Below are 23,143 nucleotides of genomic sequence, written 5' to 3' on the forward strand. Positions count from 1 at the left end.
TCACTACCTTTTCTGTATATCTTGTCCATTCTTTGTTCAATACACTAAGAACTTGGAAAAAAGTTCCACAGGACCCTCCATCTAGTCACAATCCCATTCCTCCATAGAATCTTTCATGGTGCTTCAGCCTGACCATTTTAAAACACCCCAACCGAAACAGGTCATTCCTGTTTGAATTCACTGAATGATTCTCCCTTACGTATAAAATGAAGCCTTAACTCCTAAGCTTGGTGACCAAAGCTCTTTTGGATAATGGCCAAAATGACCTTTCTGGGTTCACCTCCTGCTACTTCTCCACAATACCTCCACACCCCAGCCATACTGAACTATTCTCTATCATCACCTCCCTAATCACCTCTAAAGTGTCAACCACTCTCATTCCTTCTCTTCTGAACTCTATCCTTTGTCTGCCATGGCACCACACTCTCCCAATTTTTTTTTGCAGTATCCTTGCTTATTACTTTTCTTTTTCATGGGTTTCTCATCCTTCAATTCCTCTGTAAATGTTTCCCAGAGTTCCATCCTTCACTCATCTCGTGTTTTACTGCGTGTACTGTCTCTGAGAAATGACATCACTTTTAAACCCCACATATCTGCTCATGACTCCCATATCTTCACTACAGATTTCTGTCCTGAGCTTTGGTTTCAACCATCCTGACAGATCTCTCTTGAACAGCACCCAGACTTCAGCATGTTCAAAGATGAACTCATCTTCTCCACCCCAAATATGATTTTCTTCTTTACTCTGAATCTGTTCATGACATCACCATTACCCAAGCCTGGAACTCTTCATTCTCCCCACCTAAGAAATTACCAAACCCTGCCAATTTACATCCTCAGTAATTCTCTAATGTTTCCTCTCTTCATACTCACTGCCATCACTCTAGTTCTGACCTTCATTCTCTCTAGCATGGACTCTGCAATAGTCTTCTCCCTGCCACTAATCTCTCATGCCACCAGAGCAACAGCCAAGCTATTATTATCTGCAGTGAAAACCTCATCATGTCACTGCCCTATTGTAAACTTCACTGGTTCCTACTACTCACTTAGACAAAAATCACTCTATTCCCTACGACGTACCAGGAACTATGTCAATATAAGAAATGCAATGTTGATCACAAAATGGCCCCTGCCTTTTTAATGAGTTTACTTTCTATCTGAAAAGAGAGATACATAAGTACATAGTAAAAATACAGAGTCCACCAAAAAATGTATACATACTTCAGCAGTTTGCTGTACTAATAAATGTCTGGAAACTAATGGCCACCACTTTGAGCATCTCTTGTAATAGTAGAGGCCAAAGGTAACTTGTATTAATCTCATGATGTCTAAATAAGTTGAGCACTAAAATATTTATACAAGTTTTGCTTTTCCTGATGTATACATTTTTTGGCAGATGCTGTATAATGTGATAAGTCCTGTGACAGGTATACTCATGGAGCATTATAACAGCATAAGACTGAGTTCTTGGGGACAGTCGCTATGTCTTCCTAATCTTTTATCCTCAACATCTGGTACCAGGTTTTGTTCACTAGAGAATATTATCTAAATACTGAAAGTATATTCTCTGATCTTCAGTTTCTACATAAAATATTTCACAGCTCATGCATCAAATGAATGCAATCTATAAACCTTATCTGAAGCCTTTTTTGAATAAACCAATTGCAACTTTTTAAAATGAGATAATCAGGTAAATTTGAGCACAGGATAGATATTTGATAATGTTAAGGAATTGTGTGGGGCATTAGTGTTATAATAGCATTGCCATTGTGTTAGAAAGTATTTTTAGAGGTATATAAGAAAGCATTTTAGAATACAATATTGTCTGGGAGTTGCCTAAAAATGATCCAAGGGTGTTGGGTGAACGTGTACCTGAAACAAGATTGACAATTCCTATGTTAATAGTTGCTGAAGTAGTGTGAGTGATAAAATAAATGACAAATTTCATCTCTTAGGATTTTGTAGCAATTAAATGAAATGTTTATGCAAAATTTCTGGTTACAGTGCCTGATACCTCAAAAAATGTTAGTTTTGCTTCTCTGCTGGCCCCGTTATGTTCATGCCCACAGGGGCATAGCAGGAGAAACAGCAGATCAGTGATATGAGAATTAGAATCCCATCATCTGAATAACTGGAACATACTTTGATATTATTTTTCTCCGCTGTCTGTTAATCACTGGTTAAAGTACCAGACATCTCCCATGGCAGCCTTGGGCAATAAGGGCAGTGCTCCAAAACCAAAAGAACAATGCTGCCAGCAGAGCCACGCAGGCAGAGCACTGCCGGCTGACTGAGCCCAGCTCCCGGAGGCCACGCCCACTTGCTAACAGGAGCCGGCCACTCCCACTTGCGACCAGGAGCCAGTAAGGACACCCCGGGCACTCCCACCAGCCCCCAGTGGAGCTGCACCAGCATCCACAACAACAGAGGGGTCCCCCCACCCTGCCGCCCCGCCTCTGGCTGTGCAACTACCTGGTTCCACACTACAGAGGCACAGGGGGACATAAAGGCCAGTGTCCTGAGCTGCAGAAGTGAACAACAGAGAGAGGGCGTCTCTCAGGCTCCTTGATGAAAACTGAAGCCCACTAGAAAAATGAAGAGAATCTCTGCAATAAAGGCACACCAAACCACCGTACTTGGTAAGTTGGAGGGGTCATCACCTCCCATCAGACCCTGTACTTCCTTCAGGGGAAAGGAAACATGCAGTAGAACCTTGCAAAGTTCAACCCTGCAGGAGGACAGGGAGCTCAGCTTGGGACTTGCAGCCAGAAATCTGCCTGAATCTCACGGGTCTATGATTGGCTTACTGAGACTCATTGACTTATAATTACACACTGCTGCCCATGTTGTCTATTGTGACAATAGAGACATACCTGAAGAAGTCCCTTCACTTTTATCTTTTATTTGTTATTTTCAAAATTACCACTATTTTTTTGCTCTTATTTTTAATTTTTTCCTTCATTTTTTACTCTTTTAAAACTTTTATTTTTCTTTTTTCTTTTTTTTCTCCTTTCATTCTCTTTCTTTCTGTCTCTCCCTCCCTCCTTCCCTCCCTCATTCCCTTGCTGTCCCACATTGTTCTTCATCTCCTTTTGTGTTCCTGTTCTGGCTCTAATTCATACTTCTTTATTTTTCTTTTCTTCTCTTTCCTTCTCTCACCTGTGTCCCCAGGCCTCACTGCTAACCTTCCCCTATCCTTCTACCTACCTATCCTTCCCTCCCCAACTCCTTCTAACTCCCCATTCTGAAGGGCAAAGTTGCTATATTGAAGAGTTTATTCACTAAAAAAATATGTTGGGTTGGTTCTTGACCTTTATCTAATTCACACAGTTAAAGGTGATAGATTAGTAACCACCACAAATGGTCATTTTCTAAGAGGTACTTTATGCTGTTATGTTGCTGATTGTATCACTTGGGCTAAGGTGTTGTGATTGATCTAAGCAGTTTTCCTTCCTGGTATAATGAAAATGAGATAACCTTAGAGCCATTAGAAACTCAAAACATAAAGACCAGCTATATCTGGAAGACACCTCTGAGAAGCAATCATTCCATAAGGGTTCTAAACACATCAACAAAGATACTTACAATAAGCAACTTCAAACTATCAACCCAGGAACTAAACCAAGGACAGTACCAAAAACAAAAATGAGAAGACATTTAAGTAAGGCACAAACTCAGACTTCCACCGCACAAAACGCAAATTCTGGGGGAAATGAGGTGGAAAAGTCTGATAATCAACCACCTGGACACACTGAACTGATACCACAGGAAGTAACAAAACAGATGAATGAGGCTCTAGAAAAATTCAAAGCAGAAATAATCTCCCAGATAACTACAGAGATGGAGAACAGAGTGAAAACATGATTAGAGGCTCTAGAACAAAAACAGATAAAAAAAAATAGATGAGCTCAGAAATGTGCTAGAAGAAATGAATGTGCAGCATAAGAAAGAAATGGAAACCATGATCGCCCAACATAAAGAAGTGGAATGCATGAAACAGATTCAAACAGATATTCAGGAGATTAAAAACTCCATTGAAAGCATACAGAGCAGACTAAGAGAATCTGAAGATAGAATATTAGATGTAGATGACAGGATTGCAGTGAAGGACCATGAAAACAGAGATTTCTTCAAAATAGTAAGGGACAATGAGAAATCAATCCAGCAGCTGGTAGATGATGCAAAGAAGAATAACATAAGACTGACAACAGTCCACGAAAAAACAGGAAAAAGTACAATTGACATAAAAAAAATTTTCACAGAAGTAATAATAGAAAACTTCCCAGACATAGGTGGAGAATTGTACATACAGATAAGTGAGGCATATAGAACTCCACCTAGCCATGATCAAAAAAAAATCTACATGTAGACATATAATAGTCAAGATCCCAGAAACCCAACAAAAGAACAAAATCCTACAGGCAGTTAGAGAAAAGAAACAAATCACCTACAAAGGAAAGCCCATCAGAATCACAGCAGACTTCTCAACACAAACACTCAAGTCAAGGAGAACCTGGAGTGAAGTATTTCAAGCCCTAAAAGAAAATAACTTCCAACCTAGACTGTTGTATCCTGCAAAATTATCTTTCAAAATTGATGGGGAAATTAGATACTTTCATGACAAAAGAACACCTGAGAAATTTCATGAACACCAAACCAGCACTCCAAACAATTCTAAGCAATATCCTAGAAAAAGGCAACGAAGGTCACAACTCCATGAGGCTCAACAGAGGGAAGCCACCAGGCAAGGTAAGAAACTAAAGGGAAAGGGGGAAAACAAAATAAGAAATAAAAGAACCAACAACAGTAAAACATCATGACAAGGATGAGCCAATATCTATCAGTTATAACTATCAATGTTAATGGCCTCAATTCACCAATCAAAAGAAATAGACTGACAGAATGGATCAAGAAGCAAAATCCAGCAATATGCTGTATATAAGAAACACACCTAAGTCAAAAAGAAATTCATAGACTGAAAGTAAAAGGATGGAAAACAGCTCTCCACATGACAAGAACCCAGAAAAAAGTAGGGGTAGCAATCTTATTTACAGACAAAGTAGATTTCAAACCAAAACTAATTAAGAGAGACAAAGATAGTCACTACATCCTTGTGAAGGGAACAATCCAAGAGGAAAAGATGACAATCCTAAATATAAATGCACAAAACACGAATGCCCGCAACTATACAAAACAAATACTAATGGACATGAAAAACCAAATAAGCACTAATACAATTGTAGTGGGGGACCTCAATACCCCATTATCATAAATAGACAGATCATCTACACAAAAAAATAATAACAAAATTCTAGAACTGAACCAAGCTATTGAACAAATGGACTTAATAGATGTCTACAGAGTGTTTCACCTCACAAAAACAAAATACACATTCTTTTCGGCCGCACACAGGTCATTATCCAAACTAGATGACATGCTAGCTCATAGGACATGTCTAAGTAAATGTAAAAGAATTGAAGTTACCCCCTGTATATTAACAGACCGTAGTGCAATAAAATTGGAGGTCAATAACAAAAGAAACCGCAAAACTCCCACAAACACATGGAAATTGAATAACATTCTCCTTAAAAACCAATGGGTCACAGGGGAAATTAAAGAACAAATTAGACAATTTCTACAAGTAAATGGCAATGCCAGTACAACATACAGGAATCTATGGGACACAACGAAAGCAGTTCTAAGCAGGAAATTCATAGCATTGAATGCCCATATTAGGAAAACAGAGAAAACTCAGATAAATAACCTAATGCAGAACCTCAAGCTCCTAAAAAAAGAAGAGCACAACAAACCCAAAGGTCATACAAGAGAGGAAATTATAAGGATCAGAGCAGAAATCAATGCAATAGAGACTAAGAGAATGATACAGAAAATTAATGAATCAAAGAGTTGGTTTTTCGAAAGAATAAATATGATCGATATACCTTTAGACAACCTTATCAAAAAAAGGAAAGAAAAGGCTCAAATCCATGCAATTAAGAATGAAAAAGGTTAAGACACAACAGACTCAGCAGAAATCTGGAAGATCATCAATACCTACTTTGAGAATCTGTACTTTAATAAAATGGAAAACACAGAAAAATGGACAGATTCCTAGATACATACGAATTGCCAAAGTTAAATGAAGAAGATATAGAAATTCTAAACACCCCAATTACAGTAAGTGAAATTGAAAATGTAATAAAAAATTTACCAACAAAGAAAAGCCCAGGTCCTGATGAATTCACTGCTGAATTCTACAAGACATTTAAAGAAGAACTAATGCCATTACTCTTTAAACTCATCAAGGAAATTGAAAGGGAAGCAAGGCTTCGAAACTCATTCCTGGAAGCAAGTGTTACTTTGATTCCTAAACCAGGGAAAGACTCAACCCAAAAAGAACTACTGGCCAATCTCCCTAATGAACATAGATGCAAAATAATTCAACAAGATACTGGCAAACAGAATGCAGAGGGTCATCAAGAAGATCGTTCACCCTGACCAAGTCGGATTTATCCCAGGGATGCAAGGATGGTTCAACATCGTAAATCAATAAATGTAATACACTATATTAACAGAGTCAAGGACAAAAACCATATGATCATCTCAATAGATGCAGAAAAGGCATTCAACAAAATCCAACACTCATTCATGATAAAAACTCTATACAAAATTGGAATAGAAGGACTTTATCTCAACCTGATTAAGGCTATCTATGAAAATCCAATAGCCAACATCTTAGCAAATGGTCAAAAACTGAAAACTTTCATGCTAAAATCAGGGAAAAGATAAGGATACCCACTATCACCACTCCTGTTCAATATAGTTCTAGAAACATTAGCCACGGCAATTAGACAAGAGAAAGAAATAAAAGGAATAAAGATAGGAAAGGAAGAAGTTATACTGTCATTATTTGCTGATGATATGATACTTTACATAGAAGTCCCACAAACTTGGCCAAAAGACTTCTAGGCCTAATTGACAGGTTCAGTAGAGTAGCTGTATATAAGGTCAACACTCAAAAAACAATAGCCTTCTTATACACAAATAGCAGACTCACTGAGAGAGAAATTAGGGAAATAATTATTTTTACAATAGCATTCAAAAAAATGAAATATCTAGGAATCACTCTAACAAAGGAAGCAAAAAACCTCTATACTGAAAACTATAGCACTCTAAAAAAGGAGATCGAGGAGGATATAAGAAAATGGAAAGATATCCCTTGTTCCTGGATAGGAAGAACCAATATAGTGAAAATGGCCATACTTCCAAAACTACCATATAGATTTAATGCAATGCTGATTGAAATTCCAACAATATACTTCACAGAACTAGAGAAAACAATCCAAAAATTTATTTGAAACCAGAAGAGATTCAGAATAGCAGAAGCAATTCTGCAGGGGGTATCATAATCCCCCAACTTGAAACTATACTACAAATCTACTGTGAGAAAAACAGGACGGTACTGGCACAGAAACAGACCTGAGGATTAGTGGAATAGAATAGAAGGTGCAGAACCAACTCCAGACATACTCAGCCACCTTATCTTTGACAACAGAGCCAGCCACACTCATTGGAGGAAAGATAGCCTACTTAATAAGTGGTGTCAGAAAAACTGGATTTCAACCTGCCGAAGATTAAAGCTAGACCCATACCTATCACCATGCATGAAACTAAGATTGACATGGATTAAAGATCTAAATATTAAGACAGAAACACTAAACTTGCTGGAAGATAAGTTAAGTAGAACTCTTGAAGATATTGGCATAGGAAAAGACTTTATTTACAAAACCTCAGCAGCACAGGAACTAGCGCAAAGAATCAACAGCTGGGATCTCATCTTATTAAAAATCTTCTGCACCACAAGCGAAACCACCAACAGAGCTAAGGGACAACCTACAATATGGGAAAAAAAATTTAGCAGCTGTATCTTAGAGAAAGGACTACTATCTAGAATATATAAAGAACTGAAAAAACAGACCCCCCCAAATTCAAAAACCCAATTCAAAAATGAAATGAACAGACATTTCTCAAATAAAGAATTAAAATCAGCAAAGACAAAGAATTAAAATCAGCAAATAAATATATGAAAAAATGTTCAACATCACTGGTCATTTGAGAAATGCAGATGAAAACAACACCAAGATTCCACCTCACCCCAGAAGGAATGGCTGCTATCAAGAAATCAACCAATAACAAATTCTGGTGGGGGTGTGGGGAGAAAGGAACCCTTCTCCATTGCTGGTGGGAGTGCAGACTGGTGCAACCACTGTGGAAGTCAGTATGGAGATACCTCAAAGAACTAGGACTAGAGGTCCCATTTGACCCAGCTATTCCCCTGCTGGGTATCTTCCCAAAAGAATTAAAAGAATCATACCACAGTGATATATGTGCACCCATGTTTATAGCGGCACAGTTTGTAATAGCTAAAGCTTGGAAACAGCCCAAGTGCCCATCAACTGGAAACTGAATAAAGATGTGGTTTTTTATAAAATGGCGTACCACTCGGCCATAAAGAACAAGAAACTAGAGACATTTATAACTAAATGGACGCATATTGAGGCCATACTCATAAGTGAAATAAATAGGACACACGTGTAAATACTGAATAGCTTCTCTAGTGTGAGAAACTGAAAGTGTAAATAAGAATTAAAATGATTAAAATGAATAATTGATAATTTAAATAGGAAGAAAAGATTCAAAGGAGTAGGGGTGTTTTTTGGAGGGGAAGGGGAAAGGAAAGGAGGGAAAGGCAAAATTATGAGAAAAGAAAAAAAATGGAAACAAGTCTGTGTAAATAGGGAAGGGTGGAGGGGGTGAAGGGCGCACAGGTAATGGGGAAAAAAATAAGAACCAAGATATATCATGTACAGGTACAAGCACCCAATGATAAATGTAAATGTATTGTTTACCTAAAATGTACCAATACAAGAATTTAAGGAAAAAAATCAAAAAACAAAACCAAAAGAACAAAAGAAAAGGAATCATGGCCTGAACTTTTGTGAACAGGACAGAAAAACTGATTTAAACATAAACATGGATTCTTGTTTGGGACAGGGCTTTTGTTTGTTTCTTTGTTGTTTTGTTTTTCTCTTATAGATTGACACCCTCTGTAATTTTACCACCTGGTGGCCATTTAGCAAACACTTCACTTACTTCTTAGGAGGAGTTTGCATTAACCTTGCATTTTAGAAAGTTCTGGAAGGGAACTGCCCCTCTCTGTTAACTCTTCCCTGAACTGCTTCAAGTTAGTCAAATTCTTCTTCCTGCCCTACAAAGTGCCTGGTTCTCAAGTTCAATATATCATCTATTAGAATTGTTTAACTCTGAGCATTCATTCACCAAACAAATTTATTTTGTCAGTGCCTCAGCTAGAACAGACACTGAGGTACAGGAGACTTCATGGTGAGCAAAACCAATTGAAGTTGTAAACAAAGAATTTAGCACACAGGGAATTAAAACAGCCACCTTTTCACCCAGTATAAAAAATAAAATAGTTTAAAAAATACATATATATGTTTTTGTTTTCATTTTTGGTGCTGAGGATTGAGCCCACGGCCTAGTACATGCTAAGCATGCACTTTACCCAGTTTTAATATTTAACATGTTGAGCACCTAATATTGTCAGAAAATTGTCTAAGTCTTTTACATATACTTGCATTATCTTATTTAACATAACAAATCTATGAAGTAGATAATATTATCCTCATGCTACAGATGAAACAAAAGAGGCACAGAAAGGTTAGATAAATTGCCTACAGTCCTACAGCTAGGAAGTGGTAGAGCCTAGACTCAAGCATAGTTAGGTTTAACCCATGCTCTTATATATGTACATAAAAAAATACTACCGTACCTTCAGTACTTTAATGTCTATCTGATGATTGAATAAATTTAAACCTTGGACTTCCTAAGGAGGAGGAGGAAGAAAACAAAGCTCAGGTAGTAGGGGACTAACCAGAACAAGAACTTAACATTATTCCCTAAAATCTCACCTAGTACTCCGGGGAATTCTCTTTGCTTGATCTTTGCTCTACTGTAGCCCTGCACCATCCACTTCTGGAAGTAAGCACTCTTCTTTTAATGTTCTGTGTCAGATATAGACAAAAGCCCTATGATTCTGTGTGTGTGTGTGTGTGTGTGTGTGTGTGTGTGTGTGTGTGTTAATGGGGATTGAACCCAAGGGTGATTTACCACTGAGCTGCATCCCTAGATCATTGTACCTTTTGAAATAGAGTCTCATTAAATTTCCCAGGCTGGGCTCAATCCTCTTGCTTTAGCTGGGATTACAGGTGTGTAACACCATGCCTGGCTGATGTGATTCTTCTTAACATGATGGAGATATGCTGGCATTTTCAAGAAGATGCTACCAAATTCTAAAAGGAGAACAGGATGAATAAACTAACCACTTTCAGGAAGCATTCAAAAACAGTTTAAGATGGGCATGGTGGCAGACACCTGTAGTCCCAGCTACTCAGGAAGCGCAAGAATGAGGATCAGTTGAGCCCAAGAACTCAAGAGCAGCCTTAGCAACAGGGTGAGACCATATCTCAAAACAAAGTTTCGAGCCAGGCGTGGTGGCGCACGCCTGTAATCCCAGCACTTGGGAGGTTGAGGCAGGAGGATCACCATGAGTTCAAGGGCAGCCTGAACTTCATAGTGAGTTTGGAGCCAGCCTGAACTACAAAGGGAAACCATGCCTCAAAAAAAAAAACAAAAACAAAAACACCAAAAAACACACCCAAAATACAAAAAACAAACAAAGTTTCTATTCTGACCACACTTACATGGTTTTCAGGATTTGTAGGTTTGGTATCTGGGTTCGTGGCTGAACTCATATTTAAAATATGGCTGCTTTTGACAAGCACTTATTTTGTGCAAGGCATTGTGCTTTGCACTGTTGATATATGACTTCATTTAATCTTCCACTACATCTGTAAGGTGGACAGATATTGCCATTTCGCAGATAAAGATAACAGGGATGCACATATACAGTAATTTCTTCAGGGATATATAGCTAACAAGGAGATCTGGGATTTGAATTTAAGTTGTTTGACAGCAGATCTTGACTTTTTGACCACTAGATTGCACCGCTTCCCCTCCTTATTATTTTTAATCATTGCATATTCTCTGGCTTTCTTCCAGAGATAAGTTAGAGATGTATCCTTGCAGTGGCTCAGTGAGGGGAATGAATAACATCCATCTCAATGACTTATGTTAAATTTAACTTCTTCTTATTTACTGTCTGTTTTCTTCAACTAACCAACTCTTACCCATTCTTGTCAGGCCAGGGTCAAAACATATACCTATCACTGGTTCAAGGTGAGCCTGGGTAATTTAGTGAAACCCTGTCTCAAAAAATTAACAAATAAAAGTTCCAGGGACATTGCTCAGTGGTAGAGCACTTGACTAGCATCCTCAAGGCCCTGGGTTAAATCCCCAGTACTGAAAAAACAAAAAAAAAACCCTCATGCCTCCTTCAGAAAGCCTTCCCCAATCTCTCCAGTTTTTCTTTATTAACATTAGTCTCTTCTAAATTCTTTCCAAGAAAGAGTCCAAGTCCAAGTGAATAAAATTTCTGGAGAATACAGTCACCAGTAAGGAGACTTGGTGGTCCCTGGGAAATAAACATGGCTTTAGCATATACCCAGATGTTTTCAGATGTCTATGGACACAGAAACATTCTGGCAGGGGCAAAAACCATATGGTCGTACTGACTGCCCATAATTCTCACACACTGGTCTGCTCATGAACACAGTCTAGCCTGAGTCCCAGGACAGTGAATACACAGGCAGAGGCCACTATAAGCATTTTCTTTGCTAGTCTAAATCCTGCCCATTGCTAAGAAGTTCTGATCCAAGGGCCGGGGATTTATTTAGCTCAGTGGTTTCGCCGCCTGCTGCGCAAGCACAAGGACCTGAGTTTGATCCCCAGCACCAAAAAAAAAGAAGTTCTGACCCAAATATCCATACACATCAAGATTATTACATATGGAGACCTATTATACTCTAAGTATAATAAAAACTTATGACTAAGGACTTTGAGAATGACAAAATAAGAACCTCTCAAAATCTGCTCCTCTAAAACATCAACAAGATCTCAGCACTCTGTGAGGCTGAGGCAAGAGAACCACAAGTCTAAGCCCAGCCTGAACAACTTAGCAACATAGCGAGACTCTGACTCGAAATAAACAATAAAAAAGGGCTGTGGATGTACCACAGGCAAAGTCCTTGAGTTTAGTCCCTAATACTGAAATAAAAGGCAACAAAAATATTGGCAAAAATTTTTAAAATAAACCGTTTCAGTAGTCTGGAAATAGTCAAAAAGCTAACAACAACCTGAAGAGTATTTATTCAAGAAAACAATTGAATCACAGCAAGAACACTGATCTTTGTGGTCATTTAACTTGCCTTATTCCCATATCCCTCTCCCCTGGTCAGTCATGAAAACCAGAAGCCTTGCAATCATAGTAAGCTGTGACAACTGGCAGCTAGCCCAACTGGATATCTACCTGGAAAAAAAGTTGAACTACAACGACTTTACAACATAAGCCCAAGTTGCCTCAAAATACATTAATGTAAAATATTAAAGTCTTAGAAGAAAAGACATATGTAATTCTTTGTAACCTTAGAAATTCACATGAATTTTTACAATGAATGAAACAACAGATATTTTGTAATTTGGCCAATAATCATGAAGTCAGTTGGTGATTGTACTCAATATTTATAATCAATATCTTAGAGTGTTCACTAACGAAACAATTTCAATAATTGTACTAGGGTTTCTGTTCTTATTTACAGATAGAAAGAGTTACCCACAGAAGCTATTGATACATACCAAATATGCACACATATAGACACTTTAAAAGTGAACTTGATTCTATCAGAGTGAAATAATGAAACTTCGACACACGTTGTTGGAAATAATACTGTATTTTCCTATCATACAATGAGAAAGAGATGAGCAAATATCTCTTATCCTCTTATCCACTGGTAAGTAATCTTACTAAGGAGAATTAAAGAGCTAAAAATCTTCACAGACAGTTTCAATATGCATAAGTATTATGCTAACACCTCAAACAAGGTATATAGAGGCAAACATTCATGTAAACACAATAAAGTAGAAATCATTTTTATAGATAACTCCTGATAACTGAAAATAGTGGGACTTCAAAAGCTTGTTACCATAAACAACTACAATATTAAATCTTTTTATTCACTGAATAGTTTCTCAGTGTTAATATTATTTCTACTTTTTCTGCTTATAAAATCTCTATGCATCTCTGTTAGTGTTAATCAAGAATGTTAAGTTAAAGAAATAATTGAGAGCTGGGAGTGCAGCTCAGCGGAGTGCTTGCTTGGCATTGCAAGGCCCTGGGTTCAACCTGTAGCACCATAAAAAGCGAGTTAAATAATTCAAGATCTTAGTTTAGAAAGATATACAATTTTATCTACAGATATTTCAGTTAGTATACTGGTAACTTCTTTCCATTTTTCCCTTGACCGCCCACTCTGTCCACTCTGCAGTCTCTGAAACCAAAGAGCCCCTTATCATTAGCATGTATGCTAGCCTTTTTTCCTTCTACCAACTATGCCTTCCTTGCTCCTTTTATGTTAACCAAACTTCCCACCTTCTTGGGTTACTATTGTTTTGTAATAAACTAAAACTTAGTGGTATAAAACAATCAGTTTTTGTGGTTCTAGAACTAAGGTAAGGCATAGCATGGATGGCTCATTTCTGTTCCATTGTACAGTATCTTGGGCTTCAGTTTGAAAGACTCGATGGCTAGGGGCTGTAAGAGTCTAGAAGTGCTTTCATCGATAGGTTATTGGTTGATGTTGGCTAGCAGCTGGAACCTCTGGTAGGACTGTTGAACAGAGGACATATAGATGCCCTCTGCATAGGCCTAGGATTTCTCACATCCTGGAAGTCTCAGTGAAGTTGGACTTCTTACATGGAATCTCTGGACTCTAAAGGTACAACAGAGCTGCATTGATTCTTATAGCCCAGCCTCGGATATCACAGTTTTATTTTCCCCTATTTTATTGGTTAGTACAAAGTCTGCCAGGATTGAAAACAGAAGGAAATTTGACCCTACATCTTAATGGAAGGATGACAAGGTCACATTATAGAAGAAAGTGTGAGATGAGAGGTAGCATTGTGGTCATCTTTGAAAAATACAATTGGCCACATTCTTTCATGTACTTCCCTTGCTTAAATATACTCTGATCTGATTTTTTTCAAGGAAAAAAATCACCTCAGGAGACTAACATTTTAACTGGGGCTCCTAAAATGTATTGGAGAAGCTTTCATCCACATCCAGACTTTCTGTTTAGCACATATGACCATTTTTCTGCCATCAATGGCTCCCAGCAGAGAAGGAATTTGGTTTCCTATGGGCTGCTGGACACAGTATTAATCATTCTGAGGTGGAAAGCAGCCACTGACATATGGGAGCTGGCTTGGTCCTCACAGCTAAGCCTTGGTGAAACAATTTCATATCCCAACAACATCATAGAAGGCCATTAAATGACTATGATGACCAAGAAAAAGTAAAACCACTGCACAATCACGTCTGAAGAGAAAAAACACAAAATTTGACCAAATCACATAAATGACCACAATTAGTAAAGGCTAAAGTACTTTACAATTAGCTTACTTCTAGTCTATCCTTCTTCTAGATAAGATTTATTAAGATACTTAGTCACTTGTGCCAGGCCTGGTGGGACCTGTAATCCCAGCATTATGGGAGACTGAGGCAGGAAGATCACAAGTTTGAGCCCAGCCTGGACAACTTAGTGATTTAGCAAGTCCTTGTCTCAAAATAAAAAATAAAGAAAGGGTTGGCATGTAGCTCAATGAGAAGGCTCTGGGTTGATTGCCCAGTGAAACACACACACACACACACACACACACACACACACACTACCCAATCATCAAAAAGATGCCATTTCCTAATAGAACCCAATCTACAGCAAAGCCTTGCTTCTTTAAATCTTCCCCAAAACCATCCCACACATGTACAAACCCTATAAGTCTTTTCTGACACAATCTAGGACACGCTATAGTTCTCCACAGCCTTCAATGCAAGGAGTAATCAACTCATTGTTCAATCACAGGTGTCTTGGTGGTCTTTGGCTAGAAGGCCCTGACAACTACTCTATGAACTTTAAATTTATGAAATACATTTCTGGCCAAGGTCATTTCTAATCCTGTGAACTCCATCTTTTAGTCAATCAGACTGGATTTGGCTCTTTTACACTTCAGTCTTAGGAAACAATTATACAAATTCCTTAAATTACCAGAGCTATTAAAATGCTCCTATAAAATATATATTTATATGAGTTCTGGTCCTTCAGTTTTCCTCCTGGTCACCTTATTAAGTGTAAAAAGATTACCCTGATAGCAGTAGCGATGGCTGTTCTATTCACCGCATGGTCACAGAACCTAAGGCAACCTGGCTTCAGCCATCCCAGATGCTTATGTCTGCTGTGCAAAAAGCAATAGATATGCACAGGACATCTGGCTCATTAGTTGCAGACATCAGATTCTAGAACATAATGCTGCAGCTATCTCCTTCTTCTACTAGTGAGTTCTTAATTTTTCTCCTAATTTTATTTTGCAAAGAAAAAAGTGACATTAATTATGATAATTCCCCTTTGGGCCCTCTTCTTTACAGTTCTCACTTACTTGATGCAAAGACTCTTATCCTCAGAAAGACCATTCTAGGTCAGAGCTATAGCACAATAGTAGAGTCCTTTCCTATAATGCTTAAGGCCTGGGCTCAATCCCCAGGACAGAAAGAAAGGGAAGTTCCAAATAAAACATTGTCTTCCATAGCCTGGCAGTTATTGCCAGATCAGAAACTCCATTTCAAGTTAGAGACACATATTCATTTATTTAAAGTTCTTTAAGAAATCAGCTAGTAAAACAGAAAATTTGGATTGGAAAGTAATCCATCTGAACTTGAATTCTGGAGTAATCATGTGTTTATTGCTTTGACAGATATAGCCCAAATTTCTCTATGATATGCATCTACTCTCAGGACCACTGACATTATTGCATATTTGTTACAACTCATGACCATGGCATGGTGCAAAGAATGAAAGATTACTTGGAGTCAGTGTCCAATTCAAACTCCAAGAGAGCCCAGAGGGGCTGCCCTTAAGGAAGACCCCTCAGTGTGAGAAAATCTCAGAAAGAGCAGTGACTAACTAAAGCCACTGTGGCTTTTTATGGACAGAACCAAGAAGCAAGGATAAAGGACAAAGGAAGGACAATGTCTGTGCAGGAATTCATGTAGGGGACAGAGAAAGGACAGCGGAAGGTCAGGATGGTCTGCTACATGACTGACCTTAGAGCCAATTTAAGTAATAAATCAGAATATGGGGAGGACAAGGGCCAGAGCATTCATTCCTTAAGGCAGTGTGTTTGATACTACTTGGACTTGTGGCCCCATGGGCTATCTCTAACCATGCATTTTGGGAGGTTTTGGGCATATGATTCCAAAAGTCTCTTATCTCTGCATATCCAAGAGATACATACTGTAAGACCGAGGCCCTTACCAAACGCTCCGAGGAGCTGACTGCAGTGAAGAACACCCGGGAAGGAACACACCGGACAAGTTGGAAAGTAAAACAGACCTTTATTAGTCTGGCCAGACGGCACTCCCAAAGCAAAATAGCTTAGAGAGGCAACTGGCTCAGAGTCCGTGGCTGTTCTTATAGGGGGTTGAGGGGGAAGTTAACATATAGAATTAAAGAAAAGGGACAAAGGTTAGTGGTCGACTGTCACGTATTGATGGTCAGCAGACATTTGCAGCTTGTTCTATAGATTGTGGTGTCCGGAACATCAGTTCTGGGCAAACAAGGAGTTGAGTAGTTTACTTTGGAACTTTAGGTGTGTTACAGATTTTTATCTAGTGTCCCAAAACTAACAAGCATCTTTATCCATTAACTCACATTTAATCACAATGGGGCTGGAGAAAAGGAACAAAGGTTATGCAGTCCCACAATACCTCTGGCCAATGCCTCCACAAATATTCATGTAATAAAATTACATCATTTCTAATTAGAAATCATTTAGGACATAGAGCTGAAGAACTAAAATTCACATAGGCTTGATTTGTCTCCTCACACTCAATAGAAAATTCTTCTGCCTGTAGGACTAAGTATGGATTAGGCACAAGTGAGGATTAGTGTGCAAGGGAGAAATCAGTGCAGGAGCAACAGGAAGAAGTTCACAAACTGTGTGTCAAATTTTATTAATTTACAAGAACTCTGTGTGTGTGTGTGTGTGTGTGTGTGTGTGTGTGTGTGTGTCTGTCTCTCTCTCCCTGTTTCTTTCTCATTGACTCCCCTAGATGTGGGTATGATTGAGAACAGACCTCTGAAATGTATAGGGAACTGGTCATTATAGCATCTTGCTGATCCTCTGCAAAGACTGAGAACTAGGACAGTTTGGATATTTTTGTAATTTTATGCACTGTGTATTTGTCTTGGATTTCTTTTGTTATGTTTTATATTCAGTCTGGGAAGAAATTTTTAAAATTAATTTTATTGGTACTCTTTTGATATACATAATGATCACATTCATCATCGAGAATTTGTACCTATACATACTATATCTTGATTCTTCTTTTTCCCCCATTCTCCTCCCCTTCAGTCCTTCTTCTCCATCGTATTTACAAAAGCTTTGTTTCCATTTTTTCCTTCTATTCTCTCTTTATTCCTTTTACTTTCATTGCCTTGCCCCTCCTCCCTGCCTTGTTCCCCTTCCCATTTGAATGTTTTCTTCCTATTTCCCAATATATATCATCCCTTTTGGTCCTCATTTACACTTTAAGTTTCTCACATAAAAGAAACAATGCAATATTTAAACATGTGTGGCCAATTTCTTTCACTTAAAAGTATGGTCTCAAGGTGCATCCATTTACCTAAAAATGCCTTAAGTTAGCCTTCTTTATGGCAGAATAGTACTCCAATGTATATAAAAACCACACTTTATCCATGTGTCTGATGATGGGCATATGGATTTACTTATTACAAATTGTGCTGCTATAAACATGAGTGTGCACATATTGCTATAGTATGATGCTTTTAACTCTTTCAGTAAGATACCAAGAAGAGGAATAGCTGGGTCAAATGGAACCTCTAGTTTTAGTTTTTTGAGGAATATTCATACTGGTTTCCATATTGGTTGTACCAATTTACATTTCCATCAACCATGGAGAATAGTTCCTTTTTCCCCACAGCCTCACCAGCATTTGTTATTAGTTGATTTTTTTTTGTTTTTTTCCAGTACTGGGGATCGAACTCAGGACCTTGCACTTGCCAGACAGACATTGGCACCACTGAGCTGAATCCCTGGCCCAGTTGATTTGATGATGATTAGTGAAATTTCTGCAAATGTGTACTGGCCATTTTCAGGCTTATGGAAGAGTTTGGAGGGTGAGTATGGACTGCCACCTCCCCAGAAAACTGTTTAGCACCAATTTATAAAAGCAAGCTTCAATCTACACCCTAGCAAATAGGATTTCTGATTCTCTGTGTTATGGAATAAAATGATTATTTCTTTTTAGGAGGGAGGGTTTTAATTATGGACAGGAAAAGAAAACTACCTATCATACTTTTGCAATTCCGACTCCTTATACAAATCTCTCAATTAGATTGTCACAACTGACCTTCTGTTTTTAAATTTCAAACAATTAATTACCAGAAATTAGAAATGCCCATTTTTTATTATTGATGACAACATAGGGGTTTGCATTCCATTGTAAATAACTAGCTACCTGAATATAACTTAGCAAGGCATTTTAAAAGAAAATAGCTACTTCATCTTTTTAAACTTTTATGGTACAAGGCATTCTGCCACCTACAACTGAAGAAAAACAGCTTTGTTTAGTTTATGAAGATCATTGCTCCCTCAACCAAAATATACATGTGAACAAGTTTTATTAAAGGATAGGAGAAAAACCACATAACATCGGTCTAGTTGATGATTTTATGCATTTGACCCCAAAAGCTCATAAAACTAAAGAAAAAATAGACAAGTAGGATTACATCAAACCAAAACTCTTCTGCAATGTAAAGAATTAACAGAACAAAGAAACAGCCTACAGAATGAGAGAAAATACCTATAAGCCATAAACCTGATAAAGGGTTAATATCTAAAATATATAAGTAACTCAACTTGATATTAAGAAAGCCAATAACCCAATTAAAAATGAGCAAAGGAGCTAAATAGACATTCTCTGAACGAAGACATACAAATGGCCAACAGACATCATCATGAAAATACAAATTAAAACTTCAATGATATATCATGTCATACCAGTTGGAATGACTATTATAAAACAGATGAGGGGTTGGGGATGTAGCTCAGCAATAAAGCACTTGCCTAGCATGCACACAGTGCTGAGTTCAATCCCCAACACTGAAAATAGGATGAAAGGTAGATCTTAGAGAAGAGGTGGAGTAAAGAGGATTTATGTACACTACTGTAAAAATTCAAATTAGTACAGTCATTATGGAAAACTATAGAGCAGTTCCTCAAAAAACTAAAAACAAAATTACCAAACTGTTATTTCCTCCATCCCCTCCCCCAAAGAAAACACCCCACACATTTAGCTTAGTGAAAAGGAAAAAGGCTTTATATTCAGAGCTAGTTCACAAGAGATAGAAGGGCCTCGTATTGCCACAAATCACCATATCACTGTGTTCAGGTATGCAAGGGCCTTTTATAGTAAGAAGGAGAGAGGAGAAAGAATACAATTAGACAAAAGACAGCTCCACAATTGTTTCATCCCTCCTGGCCTTTTTCTACTGCCTTTCTTACTCTGGAAACAAAATTGGAGCCTGATCTCCTGGGGCCAGCACCTAAATATTCCGTCCATTCATCTGAGTGGAGGAGAGGTGGATGGTGGTGGTGAAGTCCTTGGACTGGTAACTATGGAGAAGCAGTTTATTTTTAAAAATTCTAACTTTTAAAGATGTCTTAGTTACTTTTTTTCTGTTGCTGGGATAAAACACCTGATGCCCAAAAGGTAAAGGACGAAAGGTTTATTTTAGCTCACTGTTGCTAGATGTTTCAGTTCATAGTTGGTTGACTCCAAGGTAGGGCACCATGGGAGAGGAGAAATAGTCCATAGGAGGGCAGGCAAGAGGCAGTAAAGCAGCAGCAGCCTGCCTTCCATCTTTCTCTTTATATTCCACTGAGGCTGCAAGCCTATCGGTTGGTGCTACCCACACCCAAGGTGGGCCACCCATTATCCATACCCAGAACTATGCTAAACCAATTTAGTTACCAAACACCCTAGATCCAGCCATCTCTGAAAATCCCTACCTATGAGCATATGAGGCTTTGGGGAGACATCTAGATACAAGCCATAGCAAAAGTTAGACATTTTGCCCTGCCGGTTATAATATTATCCAGCAATCCAACTTTTGGGTATATATCCAAAGGATTTGAAATCAGTATGCTGAAGAGATAACTGCACTCTCACGTTCATTGCAGTAGTATTCACAATAGCCAAGTTATGGAATCAATCTAAGTGTCCATCAATGGATTAATGGATAAAGAAAATATCTTACATGTTCACAAAGGAATATTTTTCATCCTTGAAAAGAAAATTCTGTCACTTGCAACAACATGGATGAACCTGGATAACATGAAATAAGCCAGGCATAGAAGGATAAATACCATATATATATATAATATATATATATGATATTCATATTCTAAATCACTCGTAGAAGTAAAGAAAAAGGTAGTTAATAGGCTGGAGAAGGGAATGTGGATAAGTTGGTCAAAATATACAAAGTTTTAGTTAGAAAAGTTTTGAGATCTAGTACTCTATATTTCAAAATTGTTAAATGTAAATTTCAAATACACCACAAAAAAGTGCTTCAGCTGATGGATATGTTAACTGGCTTGACTGAATCATTCCACATTATATACATATGACATCACTTTGTATCTCATAAATATGTCAATACACTAAAATAAAAGTTTTTCTAGGGGTTCAGGGTAGCTCAGTGGCAGAGTAAGTGCTTAGCATAGGTTCAGTCCCTAGTACAAAAAGAAATTTTTTTCTATGCAGTGTTTAAACAAAATCTATTTGATTTCATATCCATTGTATTTTAACTCAGATCTGACCTCTTAAGAGTGTGTCTAGCCTTGTCTATAGATATCCCTTCAGGTTTACTTATGTTAAGTGTGTTTAGACCAGCAGTCCCACTAAGTGTGGTCCCAGGGTCAGTAATATTAGCATCTCCTGGGAAATTGTTAGAAATGTAAATTTGGAGGCCCACACCTGACTGGCTTTATGAATGGAATCCAGCAATGTGTGTTCTAACATGCACTCTAGTTAGGAAAGTCTGAGAACCACTAACTTGGACTTATATTGCTGTTTCAATAAAACAGCAGGTTTGACAATTCAGAAACATTAAGAAATTGCCTAGCCAAGTTTTTGGTGGGTGTGCAATTTCCTGTCCTGAATGCAGTTTGCTGGAAAACCAAAAAACTAGCACATACAAGTTTCAAATGGTCAGGCTAGCAAGTCTGTGTGTGAATCCTGAACTGCACTCATGCCCAGAGTTTGTCGGCTCTGCTTAAAGAGCAACCTTCCCCACGGGTAATACTGATTCTGTCAGAGAGGTTCTGGGATTGTGATGGGTAAAAGCTCTCACCAGAAATAAAGTGGTTTGGGCCTTAAGAACTACTCTGCCCTTCAAGCAACAACACCTAGACAAAAAGGGAGGGCATATGCCTAGAAGAAAACTGCACACATTTGCTATTTTCTTCAAAATACATTAAATCAGCACAACAAAGAGCAGTCCAGACCCTATCCTGAGAGGAGTCTGTGGTCAGTGGTAGGTTTTGATAAAACACGATGTATCGCTGTCTATCCCGTTGTAATTGCATGTGTCCAACTGCAGATAGCAAATGGCAATCTGTATATGTCCAGAATAAAGCTTAATTATTTCCTTCAAAGAACCGGAAACTATGGGTCTGACTCACTCCAATAAAATCATTCCGTAATAGTGTGATTCAGGTGTGTTGGTGCCCGGCAGACTACACGTTTTCTCCCTGACTTTACCCTCCATTCATCATTTTGCGGCCTCACCCGTAGACCTCGTTGGTTCCCAATCACGAATAGCCCGAAAATCCACACATCTCAATATTGACACACACAGCATAGTTACACGCCCACTTAATCCTGCAGCCACGCCATCAAGTGTCGCCACCAGATCCGTTCGTCTGTCAATTCCTCCCTACTTCTCATCCCCTCTCACTTCCGTTCCCTTCCCTCGGCGCAGCTGGTGGCAGGACGTGCCTAGTCCTCAGCCTTGAGAAGTGTTACAAACCTCTGCCATGTCTGCTGTCCTGTGGCCGACAGTCCCTGCTCTGCGGCTTCAGAGAGCAGCCGCGGTGGCAGTGGCCAGATCCGGACCCGCTCGGCTCATAGCCCTCACTTAAGGTGGGCCATAATAAAGAAGCACACTACAGTTCACGTTTCCAGGAGCCCAGGTAAGGACGAAAGCAGAACCCCCACAATCCTCTTTGCCTCTGCTCCCAGCTCCCAGCTCCATTAACCCCTTCATCTTCATGTTCCTTACCCCGTGGTCTTCTTATTGCACACGGTACAGGTGGTTAGGAGATCCAGGTGACTCAACTGGTAAAGAAGTAAAAGACCAGGCCTATCCGCTTAGTCATATGTTGAACATTTCCCACTTTGCTTATAGGCTGACTTGCAAGTTTATCAGTCATTCTAAAATCGTCTTCATTTACTTGTTAATGAACAGTTTCTGATGCTGTCTTTAAGCTGATGGACTAACCCAAACTCATATTTACCGTGAACCTACATACCTACGTAACTCTACATTCCCTTCCTCTTTTGTTTGGCTCAGTCTTACTCTAACTATATAATTAAGAGCACAAACTTTGAATCCTGAGTTTTGACTTTGAATAACCATGGGATTTGGGGCAAATAATTTAAACATGCTGTTCCATTCCTTTCTTATCCCCTGTAGAATGGGTATGATACTATAGTAATAGCTACCTCCAGGGTGGTAATAAGAATATAAAAATTTCATTTAGAACATTGTCTGGCACAGAGTTAAGCAGTATATTGAAATATAAATTATAA

At 38.5% G+C, this 23,143-nt stretch overlaps 1 non-coding gene across 2 annotated transcripts in view; it reads left to right on the forward strand.

Moving 5' to 3' along the window:
- LOC101716447 (uncharacterized) overlaps nucleotides 1-23,143 on the forward strand; it is a 78,093-nt gene that overhangs the window by 46,241 nt on the left and 8,709 nt on the right. For both annotated transcript variants that reach the window (XR_015445600.1, XR_015445601.1), the window contains 2 exons: nucleotides 18,295-18,443; nucleotides 22,314-22,524. This is a non-coding gene — a transcript (uncharacterized LOC101716447). The remainder of the gene's footprint in view (nucleotides 1-18,294; nucleotides 18,444-22,313; nucleotides 22,525-23,143) is intronic.

This window comes from Heterocephalus glaber, unplaced genomic scaffold, assembly GCF_053883595.1.
Source record: "Heterocephalus glaber isolate CG9 unplaced genomic scaffold, H.glaber_assembly_v1.0 deba00001613, whole genome shotgun sequence".
NCBI classification, from domain to species: domain Eukaryota; kingdom Metazoa; phylum Chordata; class Mammalia; order Rodentia; family Bathyergidae; genus Heterocephalus; species Heterocephalus glaber.